The 21,767-nt window shown below is 39.8% G+C and overlaps 1 long non-coding RNA gene across 6 annotated transcripts in view; it reads right to left on the reverse strand.

Moving 5' to 3' along the window:
- Positions 1 to 9,665: 9,665 nt before the first annotated feature.
- LOC115940950 (uncharacterized) overlaps positions 9,666 to 21,767 on the reverse strand; it is a 104,980-nt gene continuing 92,878 nt past the window's right edge. For 5 of the 6 annotated variants that reach the window (XR_014146895.1, XR_014146899.1, XR_014146896.1 and 2 more), the window contains 2 exons: positions 10,304 to 10,422; positions 9,666 to 9,977 (listed from right to left, as the gene is read on the reverse strand). This is a non-coding gene — a long non-coding RNA (uncharacterized LOC115940950). The remainder of the gene's footprint in view (positions 9,978 to 10,303; positions 10,423 to 21,767) is intronic. The other variant, XR_014146900.1, reaches the window with a different exon arrangement.

The raw sequence follows: 21,767 nt of genomic DNA on the forward strand, positions 1-21,767 counted from the left end.
CCTGGTACCTAAAAGATGACACTGAGGTTCCTTTTCCTCATATACAAAGTCCTCCGGGATCCAACCCCTGCTGGCCTTTCTAACTTCATTTTCTGCCACTCCTTGGCAGTTCTGGCCCATTTTACACTGCACTTCCCCCCTGCCTATCTACCTGAGTAAATGTTACTCTCCATTACATTTCAGACTGTAGCTGTCCCAACTGCAGGAAGCCTCACCTAGCTTCCCCTTCCCAAGCCATAACCCATAGAACCCTGTGTGCATCTTCCTTTTTGTACTAACTATTGGACATTTTAAGTAACAGTTCACCATCTGTTTGCTTCTAAAGGCAAGTATCATGTCATATGCATCTGCATATCCCCAGTGCATGGCCTGTTACATAAGTCTTAATATGCAATTAATAAATTTTTGAGCAAGTAAGTTAAAAGGTAACTTTTAAGTTTTGACACTTCACTCAACAAATCTGTTCCTAGAAACTTAAACAGAACTGCTTCTGACAAAACCAAATCCCACGTTATTTGAATTTCTTTGTTAAGGTAGACAGATCACCCCTGTAATTGCATGTCTGACTTCCTACCCTTCTGATACTCAAACACCTGTTACCGAGAGATTAAACTGCTCTGACACAGGCATTGTCCTGGAGTGAGGCCTGGTACTCTAAAGTGCCCTGGTTACCCATCCATCTCTGAGTCAGCATGGAACAGTTCTCACTGACGATCCATGGCACCATAGGTCCCAACCTACTGGTTCTCGTTTTCCGTTTCCCTGGTATTCAGTCTTAGTTACTGCCTTCTTTTTCATGTCTCTGCTTGATATTCTAGTTCTTGCAAAGTCTAGGTCTTCCTCCCTTTATCCTCGTCTTTCGGAACCTAGGTCTCTGCTCCCTACTGGCTGCCTTCCAACTGTACCTGGGTTAACTGCCTGACCTCTGAATCTCTTTGAGTCACCTGTTCTAGATCTTGAGCTTGGCTTGGAACAAAAGCACAAGTGTGCTATCTGTCCTTCTTGCCTGTTGGCCTGGCATCCAGTTCTGAACCTTCCTTAAGGCGCATTTCCTGTCAGCTTGCCTGGACTTACAATCTTGAACTTCACCTGGCCATTCTCACCCTCCCTCTCAGAAACCAGACAGAACATCCCCAAATTATTAAGCTTTTGAATAAATCCATATTTTATTATATGGAGCTTGCTTAAAGTGAGTTATATTTGTAATACAAAGAAGAAAAAAGTTTTAGGAGTAAATTCGGGGGTAATAACTCTCTCTGACTGGACTCAATAATTCAGAACTTTGTACAAGACGATTTAGAGGAGTGGTTCCTCTGCTGAAAAGCACCTCATAGAGCCCCACTGGGTGTGAACAAGTTTTTTGACATCAAGCTTTCAAGGAATCATCAGAAAATGTACATATACATGACAGCCAATTCTTGGCTTATCATTCTCCTTCTAACTACCTGTCTTAAATTATTTAATTACCAAGATTGATTTAGCTTATCCAAACGTCCTAAAAAGCAAACCATTTTTGCTCCCCCCCGCCAAATTTCTGGAATAATACTGATAAGGAAGCTGAAACTTTGTCCCAAATAAGACTTCAGCATTATTTGTATATTCATATGTTCACATTTCCTTTATGTTCAGAATGAATTTGTTGGTGGTTCCCTAATTCATCTGCATCCTTCTTTCAAGTAATAAATGACATCCAAGTTTAATGAGTTGGCTATCTTTTCAAAGAAACACTTTCCCTGCATTTCCCTGTTATTATTTAGTTGTTTTAAAGCCTACCAAGTCACTGAATTGTTTAATTTGCAGCTTTCCACAGAAAAGAATTGTGTTTTGCTGAGTAAAGTACAGCATGCTGCATTCTCTATGCTGAAGATGAGCTATTGATTTTTCTTTAATGATATCTGATTTGGGGGCATAAATTACTGTTAAATTGCTATGTCTTTTTGAATTGAACACTTCACAAATGGATTCAAGATGGTCCTTTATGGATTAAAACACTTCTGAACAGCACATTATTTGTAACAACAAAATAAATCACCAGTATGTGAATAAAATATCGATTATATCTTTCTTTCCCCCATTAATTTGAACTTTACATCTAGTATTTCAGTTTTTATGTAGTGAGATGGCATTATGTCCACACTGATGACAGCCAAGAAATGTTTCCAATTAAAATTTCAACATAAAAAGTATTGTTTCAGGTAAAACTGGTCTGAAGACAAAAGCTAACATGGCATTTTCAAAACAATTTGATGTCAATAGCCTGTCATTGACTCTTTCATGAACTCAGAACAATCTCATTGGAAAAGTATCTATCTCGGGAGCTGCCACAAACAGCTGAGAAAACAGATTTCAGGCTGGCTCTGAGCATTAGCTCTTGATTCAACTGAAAAAGAGGAAACATCCATAAAACTTATTTCAGCCAATGAAGAAAAGTGTTTTTTCAACTCATGTTCTCCCACTCAAACCACAATGAAGTCTTTTTCATATTGTAATTGCAGTGAAGTGTCCTGGGAATGGTATCAGCTACCATCCGCATCACCACTCTCATCCCCATCCTCATCCCCATCCTCATCCCCATCCTCATCCCCATCCTCATCCCCATCCTCATCACCAGCACTACCCATGTGTGACCAGCCACAAGGTAGGCATAACAAGATTGAAACTAGGGATTTTCAAGGGGGTGAATTCTAAAGAAAGAGGATGTAAATATCAAATATAGTTCCAAAATACCAAGGAAGGAACTGGGAAGGGGATCAAAGCCAAGGATGGTTATCAGGATATCCAACATAAAGATATTAGACCTAAGTGAGAAAAGCCCAACTGACACAAGATCCCATCTCTTGACTTTCCAACTGTTGCTTTTTCCTGGCTATTATCATCAACAACAGGATATAAAGTGCTGGTATGGGGATATATTGACATTTTAAGAGGACAAAAGAAAATGACACTATTGGCTAAAAGAAAAAAATGTCACCGGGGAGAAAAATGAGACGGTCTTATCAGAGGGTTGTACATGGAGTTTAACCCCTATTAGATCCTATAAAGTGCTACACATGTGAGGTTAAATTATATACTCTTCAGAACAAGCTTTTGCGGTGGTGACACAATTTGTCCTACGTTAGAGAGGAGGAATTGGGCTCTAAATGTGTAAGCGATATGCCCACTCAGGCGAGAGTTACAAGGCAGAAGTGAAAGCCATGCTCAACTGAGGCGAAGATTGCTCATCCCAGGACAGATGTCCGCAGTTCTCAGACTTAGCCTCATGTTACTATCACCGAAGGATCTTTAGAAAAGTACCTCTGCTTGGGCACCAGTCAGGGTCAGTCAAACATGAGTCTCTAAGGGAGCCAAACATGAGTACTTTTTTTTTTTTTAAAGATTTTATTTATTTATTTGACAGAGAGAGAGACACAGCAAGAGAGGGAACACAAGCAGAGGGAGTGGGAGAGGGAGAAGCAGGCTTCCCGCGGAGCAGGGAGCCCGATGCGGGGCTCGATCCCAGGACCCTAGGACCATGACCTGAGCCGAAGGCAGACGCTTAACGACTGAGCCACCCAGGCGCCCCCAAACATGAGTACTTTTAAAAAGCTTCCCGTGTAGGGGCGCCTGGGTGGCTCAGTTGGTTAAGTGACTGCCTTCGGCTCAGGTCATGATCCTGGAGTCCCTGGATCGAGTCCCGCATCGGGCTCCCTGCTCGGCAGGGAGTCTGCTTCTCCCTCTGACCCTCCCCCCTCTCATGTACTCGCTCTCTCTCATTCTCTCTCAAATAAATAAATAAAATCTTTAAAAAGAAAAAAGCTTCCTGTGTAATCACAATGTGTAGCCAAAGTTGAAAACACTGTGCTAGCAGGAAGGCTACCTAACCGCTGTGAAGTAATAGGTAGTGACAAGGCCACCTGTCCAGGACACAAAGTAACCAATATTTCTAAGACCTATCGACTGAGTGCCTGTAAGTGGCCAAAACAAATATTTTTGGCCAGAAGCATAAGTGCAGATGATTCCTTTCAGCATGTTTATAGCTAATTCATAGCCCAAAAAGGAAGTTGAAAAACAATGATAAGTGAATATAACTTCCTGACAAAAACTTAGAATTGCATAGATATTTCCTGTAGGAAATATCTAAGTTAATTGAGGCCCAAGAATTCACTTGAAAGGCCACTGCAAGAAAACAAACAGAGCTTAAAACTTGCCCCTTCCTTTGGCAGGAAGGCCTCTTTACTTCTCAGAATAACTCAGTATCTAAAGCTTTAGGAAATGCAGAGACTAAGATCAAGAGAGAGATCAAGTCGGAGTCTAAGAAGCACGTAGAGCTATTTAAAGATTGGGAATGAAAACGTCACTTTAGAGAGATGACAGACACAAAAGAGAAAGCTGGCTAGGATGGAACTTTAAGAACCTCAAGAGACTCTTAGAAGGAGTGGCAGGAAGGTAGAAGGAAAACAGGAGAATGTAAGGACCAGAAGGTTACAGAGGAAAAGGTTTCCAGAAGTGAGAAGTGTTCATCTGATCAATTGCTGCTGAGAAACCAGGGAGGATGAAGACAGAAAACTGCCCATTGCGTTTGGCAGTATGGATGTTACCAGTGACCAGTGGTGCTTCTTGCTGTCCACTTTAGTCCAAGGGCATAGTTAAACCTCATTTGTGCTCTGCCATGAAATTATACCTCCTATTATGTTTGATGGCCAAATAAGTTGATCCTGACTTAGATCAATTTTACAACCCAAAATTTTAAGTTCTTTTTAAACCTCAGTTCTTTGCGGGTGGGTAGTGGTGGTGAGGAGGGGAACCGGAGTTTGAAAAGCTAAACTAAAAAAGAGAAAATACATACTTAACCTTAATCTTGCCAGTTTTAAAAAATTAACCAGAGACATAATTCTGGTTATTTGTCTTGACTCATAAAAATTTACAATAAAATGTGCTTTAAATTTTTAAAATTTCTTTACACCAAATGTCTGTAAATGACAAGATGCTCTTTAGAAAATTGTGGTTGAAGGTTTGTTTTTAAAAGTGTGGGTTTGGCAGAGAGAGCAAACTGATGGTTGCCAGAGTTGGGGGAGGGGTGGGAGGATGGTCTAAATGGGTGAAGGGGAGTGGGAGATACAGGTTTCCAGTTACATGGTAGCTATACTTGAGGTGAGCATAGTAGAGTATTTAAACTTGTTGAATCACTATGTTGTACACCTGAAACTAATGTAACATTGTGTGTCAACTACTCTCAAATAAAAAAAAATAATAAGTGAAAGGAATAAAACAGCTCGCTAAGAAAGAGACTGAATCATCTCACAGCAGGCCAACAAAAGGTTATTTTGGGGGGAATAGGGTTCTATTCTCCATCTCCACAGAAGGTGAGACAAGGCTCAAAGTAAAGTAAAAGAAATACACATTATTTCTTAGGAAGGAATTCTGACCAGGTGGTAAGGCATATGTTATAGGCTGAATTATGCCTCCCCACCCACCTCTCCACCAAATCACACGTTGAAGCCCAAACCACTCCATACCTCAGAATAGGACTATATTTGGAGATAGGATCTTTAAAGAGGTAAGTTAAATGAGGTCATTAGGCTGAGCCCTAATCCAATATGACTGGTGTCCTTACAAAAAGAGGAGATCAAGACACACAAAGAGACATGGGCAGTGCATATGCACGGAGAAAGGGTCATATGAGGACACAGCAAGAACACAGGGCCATCTACAAGCCAAGAAGAGAGGCTGAAACCAACCCTGCCAACACTTGGATCTCAGACTTCTAGCCTCCAGAACTGTGAGGAAATAAATTTATGTTGTTTAAGCCACCAAGTCTGGGATATTTTGTTATGGCAGCTGATGGGGTTTAGGATATGCCACTGCAAATATGGTACCTTGGCATATGAAATATTTTAAGGTGAAGACGTTTTGAGAAAATGGCAGAAGCAGGAAGGTCATTCAGGTCATAAAACCCTCATGTGAAAGGTGCCCTCTCTATACCTGGAAGAAAGAAGCATCCTTATCTCTGAAGACAAAGGGACACTGAAAAGAATCCTAACAAACAGACCTTGGTTTGTTTCCCCCAGCGTACTATATTTATCTCATACTCATACTCTTTAACCTATCCTATTCCTCCACAACTGTCCACTCTTCATCAAACAAACGTAACACTACTCAAACCTCTTTCTTCAAGTCTTCATTGCCTTATGAAGGCTCCCGAGTCATATAAAACCTATATTAAATAAATTTGTGTGCTTTTCTCCTGTTTAAAACAAGTGTGGGTGTGGGACCTTTATTTACTAATTTTCAAAAAGTAGAGAGAGTCATACTATATGATTTCAATTGTATGACATTCTGGATAGTAAACAATAAAAGACAATGGTTGACAGGGTGTTCAGAAGGAGAAAAGGAGAGTAAGTGATGTACATGGGGATTTGTCAGGCAATGAAACTGTTCTGTATGATACCGTAATGGTAGATACAGGACATTAGGCATTTGTCAAAACCCACAGAACTTTAGAGAACAAAGAATGAACCTTAGTGTATATAAAATTTTTTAAAAATCATTTAGAAGGTTTGGAGGTGTCAGGAAAGAGACCATGAAAAGAAAATGTAACGGTATTACAATGTATGAAACAACTCATTGGAAGGGAGTTGGGAATGAAAAGGTGCTGACTTTAGTGAATTTAGAAACGAGTAGAGTCTGTAAGACTAAAGGCAAAACAAACTGCTTATAAGCACTAAAACTGATGAAGTTATTTCCCACAGGAGTACAGGGGTAAGGGATAATCATTCTGACACTGCTATACACGTGTACTATAATTGAACAGTAAATAAATGGATTGATAGTGGGAACCAGGTTTCTCAGTGTTAGTGTGGGAGATCATGGAAGAGCAAGGGGAAGAAGCTAGTATGATCCATTTGGTAATTGATTAGAACTGGAGATACCAGTATGAACTCATGGTTAGCTTAGACATATATGGTTACACATAGAAATAGTTACAGATGCTATAAACATGTACAATACACAATGTATAAGTATACACACACACACTTATTTCCTTACTCCATTGGCAGAGAAGACCCAAAAGCAACAATACACCAGTAATGAAAAGCACATCTAGCACCGAAATTACACTGGAGAAATCAAACCTACATTACCTCAGCCAGGTGATCAAGGTCAATATCAATAGTGATAAATCATGTTGATAGGATGGACTATTGATATAATATGATAAAAAATGGCACTTTATCCCTGGGGCCTTCCTCCCCCAAACCCACAACTCCAATCTAATAACAAGAAAACCAACAGACAAATCCAACAGATGCCATTCTATAAAATGCCTGACCAGTATTCCTAAAAACTAGCAAGGTGTTCAAAAACAAGAAAAGCTGAGGCTGGTGTAGCCAAGAACTGCCTAAAGAAACACGACAACAAAATGCAGTGTGGCGTCCTGAGGGAGATTCTGGGAAATCCAGGAAGAGGACATAAGATAGCAACTAAAGATATTTAAATAAACTATGGACTTTAATAAAAATGGATTCATATTAGTTCATCAATTGTAACAGATATACTATATTAATGTAGGATGTTAAGATGGGAAACTGGGAGAAGGGCATATGAGTACTCACTGTACTATCTTCCCAATTTTCTTAGAAAACTAAAATTATTCTAAAATATAAAGTCTATTTTTAAAAAAAGCAAAGAGCGTATCTTTTTTTTTTTTTTTAAAGATTTTATTTATTTATTCATGAGAGAGAGAGAGAGGCAGAGGGAGAAGCAGACTTCCCGCAGAGCGGGGAGCCCGATGCGGGACTCGATCCCAGGACTCCGGGATCATGACCTGAGCCGAAGGCAGACGCTTAACCATCTGAGCCACCCAGGCGCCCACAAAGAGCATATCTTATAGAATCATTCAAGGCAATAGCAATTTGAATGTACTAGCTGGATTATGATGTAATAAAATAAGCCATCTTCTTAAGAGAGAACATCTATTTATAACACAATGGCAGTAACAATCAATGATAACCTTGTTTATCAAGCCACTATATCTGAGTGTCTTTTTGGTTCTTGGGCTCAATTCCAATGTGTGCGAAGGGTGTTCCCCCCACACCAAGAAACAATCCTTGCCCCCCAGCAGGTGTCCGAGGATTCAACTCAATTCTCTCAATTCTGACACTATCTGGCCAGAGACAGCATCAGGTTCCACAGGTCAAGGGTTTAGTCCTACAAGATGGCCCTCCCTACTTCAGATGCCAGTTGCAAACCCACGTTGTTATCTGTACTTCTGACGGACCAGCTGTAAATCAGAGGTTCCCAAGTCTCGCTCCTTGGATTTGATTAATTTGCTAGAACAGCCACAGAACTCAGAGAAACATCTTACTTACTAGATTGCCGGTTTAGCATAAAAAGATGTAACTCAGGAACAACAGATGGAAGAGCGGCCCAGGGCAAGGCTTGGGGAAAGGGGGCGGAGCTTCCATACTTTCTCCAGGGCACCACTTTCCTAGTGCTTCCAAGTATTCACCAACCCAGAAGCTCTCCACACCTTGTCCTCTCGGTTTTTATGAAGGCCTCATCATATAGGCATGATTGACTAAATCATTGCCCTTTGATAATGAGATCAACCTCGAGGGCCTCTCCCCTCCTCAAAGGTTGGGGAGTGGAACTGGGAGTCCCAACCTGATCATATGGTTGGTTCTCATGGAAAGTACCCCCAGCCTAGGTGCTTTCCAGAAGTCATCTCATTAACATAAGACACCTTTGTCACTCTCAACACTTAGGAAATGCCAAGGGTTTGGGAAACTATGAGCCAGGAACTGTTGACAGAAACCAAATATATATGAGAAATACAGTAGTCTTCCTTTATTCGAGGGGATACATTCCAAGACCCCTAGTGGATGCCTGAAACTACAGATAGCAGAGAATCCTATACACACTATATTTTTCCTATACATATACACCTATGATAAAGTTTAATTTATACAATAGGCACACAAAGAGATTAACAACAACAATAATAAAATAGAACAATTATAACAATATATCATAACGAAAGTTATATGAATGTGGTTTCTCTCTCTAAAAACGTCTTATTGTACTGTACTCACCCTCCTTCTTGGGATAATGTGAGATGACAAAATGCCTACATGATGAGGTGAAGTGAGGGGAATGATGTAAGCACCGTGACGTAGGATTAGGCTCCCACTGAACTTCTGATAACACGTAAGGAGGAGGATCATCTGCTTCTGGACCACGGTTGACCTCAGGTAATAAACTGTGGAAAGCAAAACTGCAGAAAAGGGGGACTACTGTATATTTTGGTCATCTGAATGACCAAACATATAATTCTTATAAACCACAGTCTCACAGAGTGTGTCCTCCCAAAATCCATATGTCAAATTCCTACCCCTAAAAGTGATGGTATTAGGAGGTGGGGTCTTTGGAAGGTGATTAGTGCCTTATTAAAAAGGCTCCAAATGAGGGCACAAGAAATCTATAATTTGAAAGACAGCCCTCACCTGACCATGCTGGCACCCTGATTTCAGATTTCTGGCCTCCAGAACTGTTAGAAATAAATTTCTGTTATCCATAAGTGACTCAGTATTTTGTTATAGCAGCTTAAATGGACAAGACAAGCATTTCAAAATTATTATCTTATTCGATGTTCACCACACCTCTGAGAAGAATGAAAAAGAAAAAAAGTACGTCAGGTTTGTATTTATTGGAAAACATAAGAGATAATAAAATGTACAATATATCTTTTTAATCACTGCACATGAAATGAATAAAGCAAAGACCATGGAAAATGCAACATACAATTAAATAGGCATATTTCTTAACATTTGTGAAGAAACTTGGATGCATTTCTCCCTGGTGAAGTACGGTGCCTCTTTACGGAGCATTCTCATTATCTAGCCTTTCCCATGTCTATAAATTTCTATGTGGACACCCATAGGTAATGGTAAGACACCGGGTCTTACTTCTCAAATGACCTTGATTGTAGCCTCCCAAATCTGAAAATAGAAATTTAAACAAGTTTCACTAAATTGAATACTTACATCTTATACCACCCAATATGTTCTATTTTTTTAAAAGTTAACATTTTAAGTTGTAAAATTCAAATAAATTTTACTAGATTCTATGGTATCTGATGATCAGTGATTAGATATCTGGAATATTTAACAATAAAAATTCCAAAAATCCAATAACGTCTTAACAGCTTAAGAAGCTAAAATTCAGGAAGTTCTCATTGGGGAAAATATCATGTGAAGTTTCTTCTCAATTAACTCGTTTTAAATATGTTGGCAAAGCACCTGAGTTTGGCCATTGTGTCCAGTACCTGCTTTGTTTCTGATCTTTGGCTTGAGGGAGTGGCTCAGGCTCCTGAGCAGACTGGGGTTTTGTCCTCTTCCAAATGGGCTCCTACATGGCTCCTTGGCATGTTACCCCCTCTCAGTTCTGCATGGGAGAAGATAAGAACTCAACTAAAATCTTAATATTACCATAAAACAGAAAAGCCAGCATTCCAAATCCTAAAATGGTATCATTTCACTGGAATTTAAATACCTTTTAACAATTAATTCCCAAAAATTTGCTTGAATTTTACAGACTTGAAATTTTAGACAGCTAGATTTATGGCTTGGTTTAGAGATGCATAAAATGGAATACATTTTCCAAAGTATCTTCCTTCTCAAATTCTTTTGAAACTAAGAGACTGTATGTACATTATCTCAGGCAGCAAATTGCCCAGAACCAGGATCTTAATGCAAGACTTAACCTTTACAAATCATCTTACCTCCTTCACTTTCCCTTTGACTGTGGGGAAAAAAGTGCCTACGGTGTTACTTGCTGAGTTCCCTCTTGGTGACAGGCTTTGTGCTAGATGTTGAATATACATTATTATATCATTTAGTCTGCTCAATAACTTCATGCAGAATTCAATATTCTCCCATCTTAAAAAAAGCAAATTAAAAAAAAAAAAAAAGCAAATTAAATTCCTAAAGTTTAACTAAAATAGCTGAGTCACCCTGGAAGTAAAGTCTTCATGGAGACTTGAACTCAGAGCTGCAATTCAAAGGCTGTGTTTTCCCTCCAACACCACACAGTTCAAGGAGGTAGACAGACTGTTAAGCCAGGAAGCCTGCTGCAAAACTTTCACCAATGTTGAATTAAACATAGCACTTCATTCCACTATAAACATGGACCAGTAGTCACTAGTAGCCTCAGGTATTCAGGTAATTGTAACTTCACCTCCATAGAAATACCAGATATTTTTAAATCACAGTATAGTTGTTGCAGATACCTTAAAATATTATTGGTGCTCATCACTACTATGAAGTTATGAAATCAAATCTGTGCACTAGATCTTGTTTTTAATTCATTAATAAAGCATATATCACAAATTTTCAAAAATTTTGATGAATGTCTTTCAGTAGTATTGGTTTTCTTTGAGATTTTAAGTGTTTGATTTTATGCATTAAAAATACTATTCTGGGGGCATCCAACTCTTGGTTTTGGCTCAGGTCACGATCTCAGAGCATGAGATGGAGCCCCATGATGGGCTCCATGCTCAGCGAGGAGTCTGCTTGAGATTCTCTCCTCTCCCTCTGCCCGTCCTGCTCATGTGTGCTCTCTCTCTCCCTCTCAAATAAATAAATCTTAAAAAAATAAAAATACTATTTTGTCAAGGGACTGACCCAAAGGCTTCAGAAGACTGCCCCAAAGTTCATGGCACTAATAAGATTAAGAACACCTACCTAAAGCCATATAATTAGAAATATTTGAATAAGTAATGACATACAAACTGGTTTTGTTTATTGTATTTTGACTGAACTAAGACATCAATTCTACTAATCAATAATACCCAATCTGGGCATCACATATTTCTCATGGAATTTCTCATAATATATACTCCATGAAAGGATCTCTTTCGATTAACTTAGCAAATCAGCCCTTCACACTTGCGTCATCAGAAGAAACTCAACTGTTCTCTGCTACTCCACCTGTTCCTAGATACCTCACCTTATGCAAGGCACATCTGCAATGGGATGTCAAGGACACCAGGAAAGATTTTGTTCTGTTCTTCCTTCCCCCTCCACCAGATTTATGCTAATTATGGATGCCTGTACTCTCTTTAGGAATTTAGGGGTTAGGAGAGCCCCTTCAAAAAATTTTTGCATCATTATTAGAGGTAAGATTTCATAGTCAAGTGCCCTCTACGAGGATGATTAACATTCACACAGAGGTATAAAAAGCACCCTTTTTCTCCCAAGGAAAGTTGTAATAGGACAACTATGCAATCAGCAAGAAGCATCAAGAAGGGAGGGAAAAGAGCACAGTAAGAGAAATAAGGCACCAAGGTCTCTCTCACAATTTTGCCCTAAACTTCAATGATTCGCTTAATTCTAGTTACAATTTCCAGTTCCTCGGTTTCCCATTTGCCAAACAGGAGTGTAACACGTGCTCGTCGCTCACAGACTGGCTGTGTAGGGAAGACACGACCAGCCTCCTGGGCATCAAATGCTTTGCAGTCAGTCAAGCAAATGTCACATGCCACAGTAAGTGATGGCAAAACCATCTCTTCCTTATGATGGATGTCACCATGGCCTGTCCTTTCCTGCTAATAATGTAGTTCTTCAATCTCTAGGCTTCGCACAACACAGGAAGACTGCAATTACATGTGTTTTTAGGCTGACTCATTTTCTAATGGTAATGATCAGTATGTAAGTTAATTAGGAAGATTCTTTTGATGTCCTTTATTTCATTCACAATTAGTCTCCTGCTATATATATATATATTTTTTTTAAATAAACTCCCAGCCAGTGATGGGAGGAGAAGGAATCATTTTACTATCCTCAACTTCATCTGCTGTCAGAGAATTGCTCACCAAAGCGCCTAAACAGAGTTTGAGTTACTCTGAGCTGCCTTGGATAATGGAATTCTGAATCCATGTCCAGAATGGGTACTTGATGTGAGAAAGGTCAAAAGTCCCTTTCTCTCGGTTTTGGGTCAATTCCCTCTTTCAACCAAGTCCTATTAAAGTTCAAGTTGAATTTCCAGACTCTAGCACCTTGGCACAGATGACTTTAGCCATTAGCCAACTTCAGAGAACAAGGCCCTAAGGGAATGGACAAAGAGATGGGTAAAATTAGATGATACGCAAAGCTTGCAGATTCTGCTGGAGAAGTGTGAGGTGAGGGGTGCTCTTCGGGAAAGAGCAGGGATAGGAGGGCCCTACAAAGGTCTGCAAAGGAGGTGAGCCCTCCCAAAGGAAGTCTTCAGCACTTTAACCACTGGCTTTTTAATCAAATGACTGTTTCATAGCTTGAAACAACTTCTCCAGATGAATGTTTTTCCCAACAGGTCACAGAGGCAGAGTTGGGGGCTGTCAATGGCAGCCTGGACAAGGAGGATGAGTGTGGTCAGTGGCAAAAACCAAGGTCATATTGGAGAACCATAGGTTCTCCAGGATGGCCTGTGACTCGAATTCATATAGTCATTCAGTCAACATTGAAGGCAAATCCATTCAAGCTACAGAGAATCCTAAGGAGTGATCCTTCCCCAGAAGGTGCTCACCATCTTGGGTGGGAATGAAATGTTCCGACCACTCACAGACACTGACAGAGCTGGGGTGAGACTCTGTGAGTGAGATGTCACAGAGCATGGTAAATGGGGCTCACCGAAAGCACGCCTGAGCCCTCAGCAGGAAGCTCCATTTCTATTTAAAGATTACACCACAGATGGAGATCGCTATCTTGTGTGTGCGGATGTGGCTGACAAAAAAATAAATAAATGAACAACCTCCTCTTCATTGCCTGTATGTGAAGACTGACATTTGGTTTATAGCTGCAGAAACTGCTTGCTATTCCAGATGTCAGGGGGTTCCATTACTCTACTTCACACACAATTACATGCTGTTCCAGCACAAACACACCCTACCATCCCCACCCCCACATTGCTAAAGCTGTGAACATCCCCCCACCTGCAGTTTGCCATTCCTTCAGAGCTCTAAGCCACAGAGCTATCACCTCCCTGAACTGAATATCTTCTTTCTCTTCTTTGCTTGGTCAGATCCTATTCATCCTTCAAAACCCAGTTGAGCCATGACTGCCACCGTGACGCTTCTATCACTAAAAGTCATTCCTCCTCATTCCTCCTCAGTCACCACATTGGCCTCTTATCTCCACTGTGGCACTGATACAGCATTCCGTTAAGTTGTTTCTTCAAGGGCTTATCCCTCCAAAGAGTAAGCATTATTTTGCAAGCATTTAGAATGGTTCCTGACAAGCCCAGATGTGCACACACACACACACGCTGGAATATTACTCAGCCATCAAAAAGAATGAAATCTTGCCATTTGCAATGAAGTGGTTGGAGCTAGACTGCATTATGCTAAGTGAAACAAGTCAGTCAGAAAAAACAATTACCATATGATTTCACTCATGTGTGGAATTTAAGAAACAGTTTAAACAGATGAACATATGGGAACGGGGGGAAAAAAAGGACAGGGAAACAAACCGTAAGAGACTCTTAAGGAAAGAAAACAAACCGACAGTTGATTGAGGGACATGGGCGGGGGATGGGTTAAATGGTGATGTGTATTAAGGAGGGCACTTGTTGGGATGAGCACGGGCGTTAAATGCAAGTGATGAATTGCTAAACTCTACTCCTGGAACCAATATTGAACTATAGGCTAACTAACTAGAATTTAAATAAAAATTTGAAAAAAAAAAAAAAAAGAATGGTTCCTGACAAATAAATCACTGATGAATTAATGAAGAAATTAATAGCCTACTCCTTGATAAAAATTGTTTTTCGGGTGTCTGGCTGGCTCAGTCGGTTAAGCGTCCAACTCTTGATTTCGGCTCAGGTCATGATCTCTCAGGGTCATGAGATCGAGCCTCGTGTTGGGCTCCAAGCTCAGCAGCGTGTCTGCTTGAGATTCTTCCTTTCCCTCTGCCTCTCTCCCTCATGCTCACTCGCGCTCTCTCTCTTTCTCTCTAAAATAAATAAATAAATCTTTAAAAGAACTGTTTTTCAGCAAGCATCAAATTAGTGCTGCCATACTGACTGTATTACAACATATTTGGATGACCTAAACTTGTCATTTGAAGCCATCGTTGTAGCTCAGAGATGAAGCTGTGAAGTAAAGGATAAGAGGTTGGGTGCATATTTGTTACTTGAAGAAGCCTCAGAATTCTTAGAAAAAAATAAGACAGAGCTTCTCCTCTACAGACTTGCAGTTTACTCTATAACTTGATTTACTCATGGTCACAGACTCAACCTCGAAGACCAGAGGCCACTCTGAGCTTGATTCAGGTCAGTGAAAGCAGCATCAGTAACAGCCCTCATCACCTCTAACTTGTACCAATCACTACCCTGAAGCAAGAGAGAAATTCAAGTCTTCGTCAGTCCTTGCCAAACATTACTGAACACTCCAAATACCCACCCCTGCACTCCATCATCAGCTGGTGGAATCCTAAGCACTTATACTTAGAAAGGATCTAGCAATCACCTGTTCTGACTCACCCCCAAAGTAGGAACCTACTCCATTCCATTTAGAGCAGATGGTCGCCAACATCTGCTTAAAAACGTCTACAACCAAGAAGCTCCTTACTCTGTGAGCTATCTATGAAACTCTCTGAGCAGCTGCAGAGCTTAATGAGCAACTGTAGAGCTTAATGAGCAAATACCCATAAAGCACATAGTACCTGGCACACAGTAATTCCTCAGTACATGTTATTGACATTTTTTATCATTATCAACTCTCAAACCCTTTTTATTTCACTGACAATCCCTTTAAGATACAAAACAATGTACAAGTGAGCAAAACGTTATGTCTAGTACACTTCAGTTTATATAAAATATGAAGAATCTACATAAATGTGTGATGATGTGTGTGAGTGTGCATGTGTAACCGTGCTTACAAAGCTTCTTGAAGGAATTCCCAGCTGCCACTGCAGAGGATGCCCACTGTGAGAAACCAAATGTCCACATCAAAGATTCTGTCTCCAGTCCTTTGATGCCAGAAAGGTGCTGGGCTCTGTGCCAAGGGTCAGATGAAAAGCCCTCCCCCTAGTCTTATGCTATACATTGTCACCTGGACCTTGAAACAATACGGCTATATCCAGAGCCCTACAGAATCCATCACTCATCTAAGCTGATCCAAGACACCAGGCAGGGTGTCCTCTTCTTATCTCCAACCTTTCCAAAGCTCGGCTACTAACTTCATTTGGAGAAAACGAATACACATAAAATATTTTCACAAGAGTAAGTAACTATTTCTGTATTGGTAAATTTAGAAATTATCTAAAGGGCACAGTGTTCAGAGATACAGCTCTGGCTAGAACATAAACACCTTTCAACACTGTCACATAGAGCAGTTTAGTTACTGAGAGCCTTAGCTCCCAAATGTATACTTTTCTAATTATGGGCAAAGCTCTGTAATTATAAAACCAACTACCCCAGTCCTGTGGTTTCCCTAACAAAGGAACTCTTTCTACTAAAGGTGTATTCAAGTCTCCAGCTCAAGCAGACACACCTGCAAACTTTGAAATGACAGGTTGGTTTTGCCCTCACCTTCTGCCACTGCCATTCAGATCTAAACTCTGAGATTGGAGGGTCAAGTTTCAGTCAGAACTTAAATCCTGGGTTTTATGTTGTTTTTCCCAGGAATTTCTGCAAAAAGCTCATGGCCTGGAAATAGGATCTTAGTTTGACCATCCAGTCATCTAAAATTTATTCATTAGTTCATTAAATAACATTCTGAGTACCTGTTTTGCATGAACCATATACCCTACTATTGTGTTCCCCCTGGATATATTTCAATTTACAGAATACCTCTATGAAATGTGGGAAATCATGAATAGTTCTCTTCCTGCCAATTCCATTCATATCATGTGTGGCTTATTTTTCATGACATGAGATTTTTTCTGAATTCGAGACGGAAATCAATGCAAAGGTGCAGTATGTCTAGTTTGTTACTATTACATAAGAGGAAAAGACTATACATAAGCACATGCTCATATAGACATGACATACTTCTGCAAGGCATGGTGTTACTAATGTCTCTGAGAGAAAGTAGGTAGCTTAGTGATAAGGTAAAATCCTAGGTGATAAGACAAAAAGTAAAATCCTGTTTCTGTCCTTGGTGCCTGAAGAAGCGAATATTGAAAAGCAAGTACATGCTTATCACTGTATGTTCTACACTTTTTCAATCTTGAATTATATCCATGAGTTGAGCATTCAAAAAATCATAAACATTGCACAACGCTGACATAATCTCAGTAAGTTTAGAGTTAACTTTTGAATAAAAAAATTCTGAGGTCAGCTCTTTCTTGACATAGAGATTCTTAGATTTTTGTTTGGTCTCCTATCAGTAACAAGTCTATCTCCAGCCCACCAGAGAAATGACCAGATCCTCACTTACTGTAAATAACTGAGTGTATTCCTTTCCTATTGCCAATGTAAAAAATCACCACAAACAGTGTCTTAAAACAATGCAAATTTATTATCTTACAGTTCTGGAGGTCAGAAATCTGGCAGGGGTCTCATAGGACTAAAATCAAAATGTAGCAGGTTGCAATTCTTTCTTGAGGTTCTAGAGGAAGAATCCATTTCTTTGTCTTTTCCAGTTTCTAGAAGGTGCTCACAATTGTAGGCTTGTGACCCCTTCCATCTGTAAAGCCTGCAATGGTGTCAGTCAAATCTTTCTCGTATTTCATGACTCTAATGCTGACTTTTCTGACTCCCAATTCCACTTTTAAGAACCCTTATGGTTACATTGGGCCCAGCCAAATAATTCAGGATAATCTTCCAATTTTAAGGTCAGCTCATTAGAAATCTTGATTTCAGGGGCACCTGAGTGGCTCAGTCGGGTAAGTGACAGCCTTCAGCTCAGGTCATGATCCCGGGGTCTTGGGATCGAGCCCCACGTCAGGCTCCCTGCTCAGTGGGGATCCTGCTTCTCCCTCTCTCCCCTACTCATGCTCTATTTCTTGCTATCTCTCTCTCAAATAAATAAATGGAATGTTTAAAAAAAAATCTTGATTCCATCTGCAGCCTTGATTCCGTACCATGTAACAACATACCCACAGGCTCCAAGATTAGGACACAGACATCTCTGGGTGGCCACTCTTCTGCCTACCACAGTAAATAGGTTACACAGCTAGCTAGCTAGATACGTACGTACATACATACATACATACATACATACAGTTTCTGAAGAGATATAGCCTCCTCCATGGGATGGCTTTTTATGTTATAAAACATAACATTCAAAATCCTTGTCTGAAACAGGTGCTGTCGGATTCCTTTGGCACTGTTGGGAGCCATTCCAAGACAAATGAGGAAGTAGCTGAGATAGTCTATTAATATATGCTCTGACTTCTTGGTTTCAGATCCCAGGTCTACCAATTAAATGGTGTGACTTGTACCTCAGTTTCCTCATTCACAGAATGAAGTCAGTATTAGTACCTATATCATAGGGTTGTTGTTAAGGCTTAAACAAGTTACTACCATTTAGAACAGTGCCAGCACATAATAAGTACTCGATACATGCTACTTAGTTTGACTCAGTCAAACTCAGAGTGCTCACAAAGGAATCCCTTCCAAGACCCAGAAATGGTCAGCCCCAAAGCAAAAATCCTGTCTCCGTCCTAGGAGCATTGAGAAGAAAATATTGACGGTGTTTTAAAATCCACCTTGCTATCTAGTTTTTTTCCTTTTTCCTTTTGGTTTTAAAAAGGAAAGTTAAAGTAGAACATCAGAGAAGAACCTGGTGATCCTACTGGTTTCTGCTATGGGTTACATGGATTGAGCTAGACAGTCTTTGCCCTCAAGGAAATTGCCACACAGTGGGTAGGTAGAACAAACAAAGACAGAACATCATTAAACAAATTTAACAAAACGTTAATTTCTACAGCCCCAGATAAGTTAAATCTAATAAAGCAAAGGGAGTGGTTCTCCAGTTTGTTCTGTTTGCCTCCCAATGTCATAAATCTAAAAGGTCTATATAGCAATTCTCATTGCTAACATCAAGGAAACAGAACACAAGTGTCAATCAAGGTAACTGCTTTGGAACTGTAACCATACAATTGGACCAAACTACCTTTCATCAGTCTTTCGGTAAATTTTTCCTCTAGTTTCTAGGGATTGTTTCTAGGAAAGAGCTAAAAAGATAGCTAATTCATCCCTCTGGACTCATTATGCTAAAGGATTATCCAATGCACGAAGCTCAAAGACAATTGCAAGAGCACATGGTATCTTAGTTCAACAACTAAACACTGTTTAAAACATAAAGATTAGGGGCGCCTGGGTGGCTCAGTCAGTTAAGCGGCTGCCTTCGGCTCAGGTCATGATCCCAGGGTCCTGGGATCGAGCCCCACATCAGGCTCCCTGCTCCCTCTGCCACTCCCCCTGCTTGTGTTCCCTCTCTCACTGTGTCTCTCTCTGTCAAATAAATAAAATCTTTAAAAAAAATAAAATAAAATAAAACATAAAGATTATACTGAAAACCCTTTGGAGTTTTACTATTAGAATGTTGTAACAGCCTATCCTCATTCCTGCAAAATTACTGCCAAATTGGAATCAGTAAATCTCTATTTATTCTCCTTTCAAGTACTCTGGTAGCCACTCCAGCATATAATTTAAAGCACTAAGAAAACTGATGATACCTGAATGTCAACACCATGGAAAAGGAGTGCATACTTGCTGTTCTGTACTTCATCATGATTGCCAAATGAAATTCAATTTTATGTTATCAAATACAGCGATTTCTCTCAATATGATAAACTATGTAACTAATGATCTAAGGAGAAATTAAATACTGCCTGCTAAGTATACTACTACAATCTGATTAAATCCAGTCTTCAGCCAATCCATAATTTCCATTACCCCTATGAAAATGTTCTGGACTAGCAGTCTTTTAAGTTTTCTGTAAGCAAGATGAATTTTCCTTCAATGTGAATAAGATAGCTAGAGTCTATGAAACAAATGTTTGGTAGAATCTGTCTATAGCTCCATTTACAAATATCAAAGTTATAAGGCATATTAGTTGGTAATGTCACATTTATTGGAATTTATGTCATATCAGATTATAAGTACCTTTTGGAAAGCTTTTTATTTTTTATTTTTATTATTAAGTAGGCTCCACCCCCACCCAATGCAGGGCTTGAACTCATGACCCTGAGATCAAGACCTGAGCTGAGATCAAGAGTCTGATGCTTAACCAACTGAGCCACCCAGGGGCGCCCCAGATTATAAGCACTTTTAAGTGAAAAACATTTTTCCTCTTTGCTCAGAAATTGTCCAACTCTCCTGGTTCAGTGAGGAGAGAAGCAGAGCTTTATTAAAGAGGCTGAGAGCCTAAACCAAATGAGATACTGGGTAACCACAGCAGAACCCCTCATTCTGACTGTTTTATTATTATTGTTGTTGTTGTTATTGCTATTATTTGGGTCAACTTATTTGGTCAAATTGAGTTTTTGATGAAATAAAAAAAAATAACACCTGAATTTTTGCATTCATTCAAGAAACATTAAACATCACCCACTAAGCGTCAGGCACTATGCTAAGAACTAGGGATACATACCTAAGGGACATGGCCAAAGAGAGGCATTATCGGGATTCCAAATATTGGGCAATGGCTAAAAGTGGGTGCTTGAGAGCAGCTGAAATGTCTGTTGAAGAAAAGAAGTGCCATATTCCGGGCATAGGGCCCAGCCAACTAATTTTTTAAAAGACAGAAGATGGTTCAAAGAATTGCTGTTAAAAATAATTGCAAATTAATAAAAAAAATTTGAAGACAAGGCAAAGATACACAGCATACAAGACAAGCCCAAGAAGAAAGTGGTCAGCAAATAACAAAAACTAAAGAATGATCGGGCACAAAGAAACCCAGAGTAGAAACTTCTGATGATGAATGAGAATCTTGGGAAAAGTAAATCTGATGACTTTGAGTATGTCAGTCTCAACTGACTGTGTTTATAAAAAGGAAAAAAATGATGAACTTGGGATTGTTTCCCCTCATATTGCAATCAATAGAAACTTCCTTTTCGCAATGAGACTTTAAACAATTAGGAAAACATTTTGGTTTCCAGCTAATGGATTTAATAGTGATTGCCATTTCAGGAAAAGCACTTCATCCAATTGTAGACATGCCAAAGGTGGAAGAGAGGAGAGCAGAAGAAGCATAAAGTGTACTAAAGGCCCTCACAGCTGGCTTTGAGTCACTGAGAAAATAATATTCTTCCTCTAATAATCCCTTAAAGACTTGGATTTGCTTTCGTTCGGGATGAGAATGTGCTGGCCTAAGAACAACTGTTGTTTCAGCACTTGAGCATCAGGGAGCTAGATGTTCTATTCATTGTACTGATGCCAGGCATTCCTAAGTAATATGTGAGCTGACCTTGAGAAAATATATATATAGTGCAGGTTCAGATGCTTAGATACCGGTTTCTAGTTAATGGCATATTCAAACCTCCCACATTTTTTCCTTCTGCTCATCATCCTAGGGTCTTGAAATATTTTCTTATTCCCTCGCTCTTCACCAGAGAGCAAAGTTGGCCAGAGAAAGGACACATACACACATACACAAAGTTGGCCACAGACATCTTGAGTACCTAAGTAATCTGTAAGTTTGGAGCCTGCTTTTCCAGAATTAACTGTCACATTTGCCTCCACGAGCACCATATTATTTTAAATATGCTGAATTTATGGTCTTGCTTTGTGGAGGCATCGATATTTCAATCGACCTACAAACGTTGAGTATACAAAAATTTGCTGGGGCGCCTGGGTGGCTCAAT

Source organism: Leptonychotes weddellii, chromosome 7 (assembly GCF_054177405.1).
Source record: "Leptonychotes weddellii isolate Sample4059 chromosome 7, ASM5417740v2, whole genome shotgun sequence".
Classification (NCBI taxonomy): Eukaryota; Metazoa; Chordata; class Mammalia; order Carnivora; family Phocidae; genus Leptonychotes; species Leptonychotes weddellii.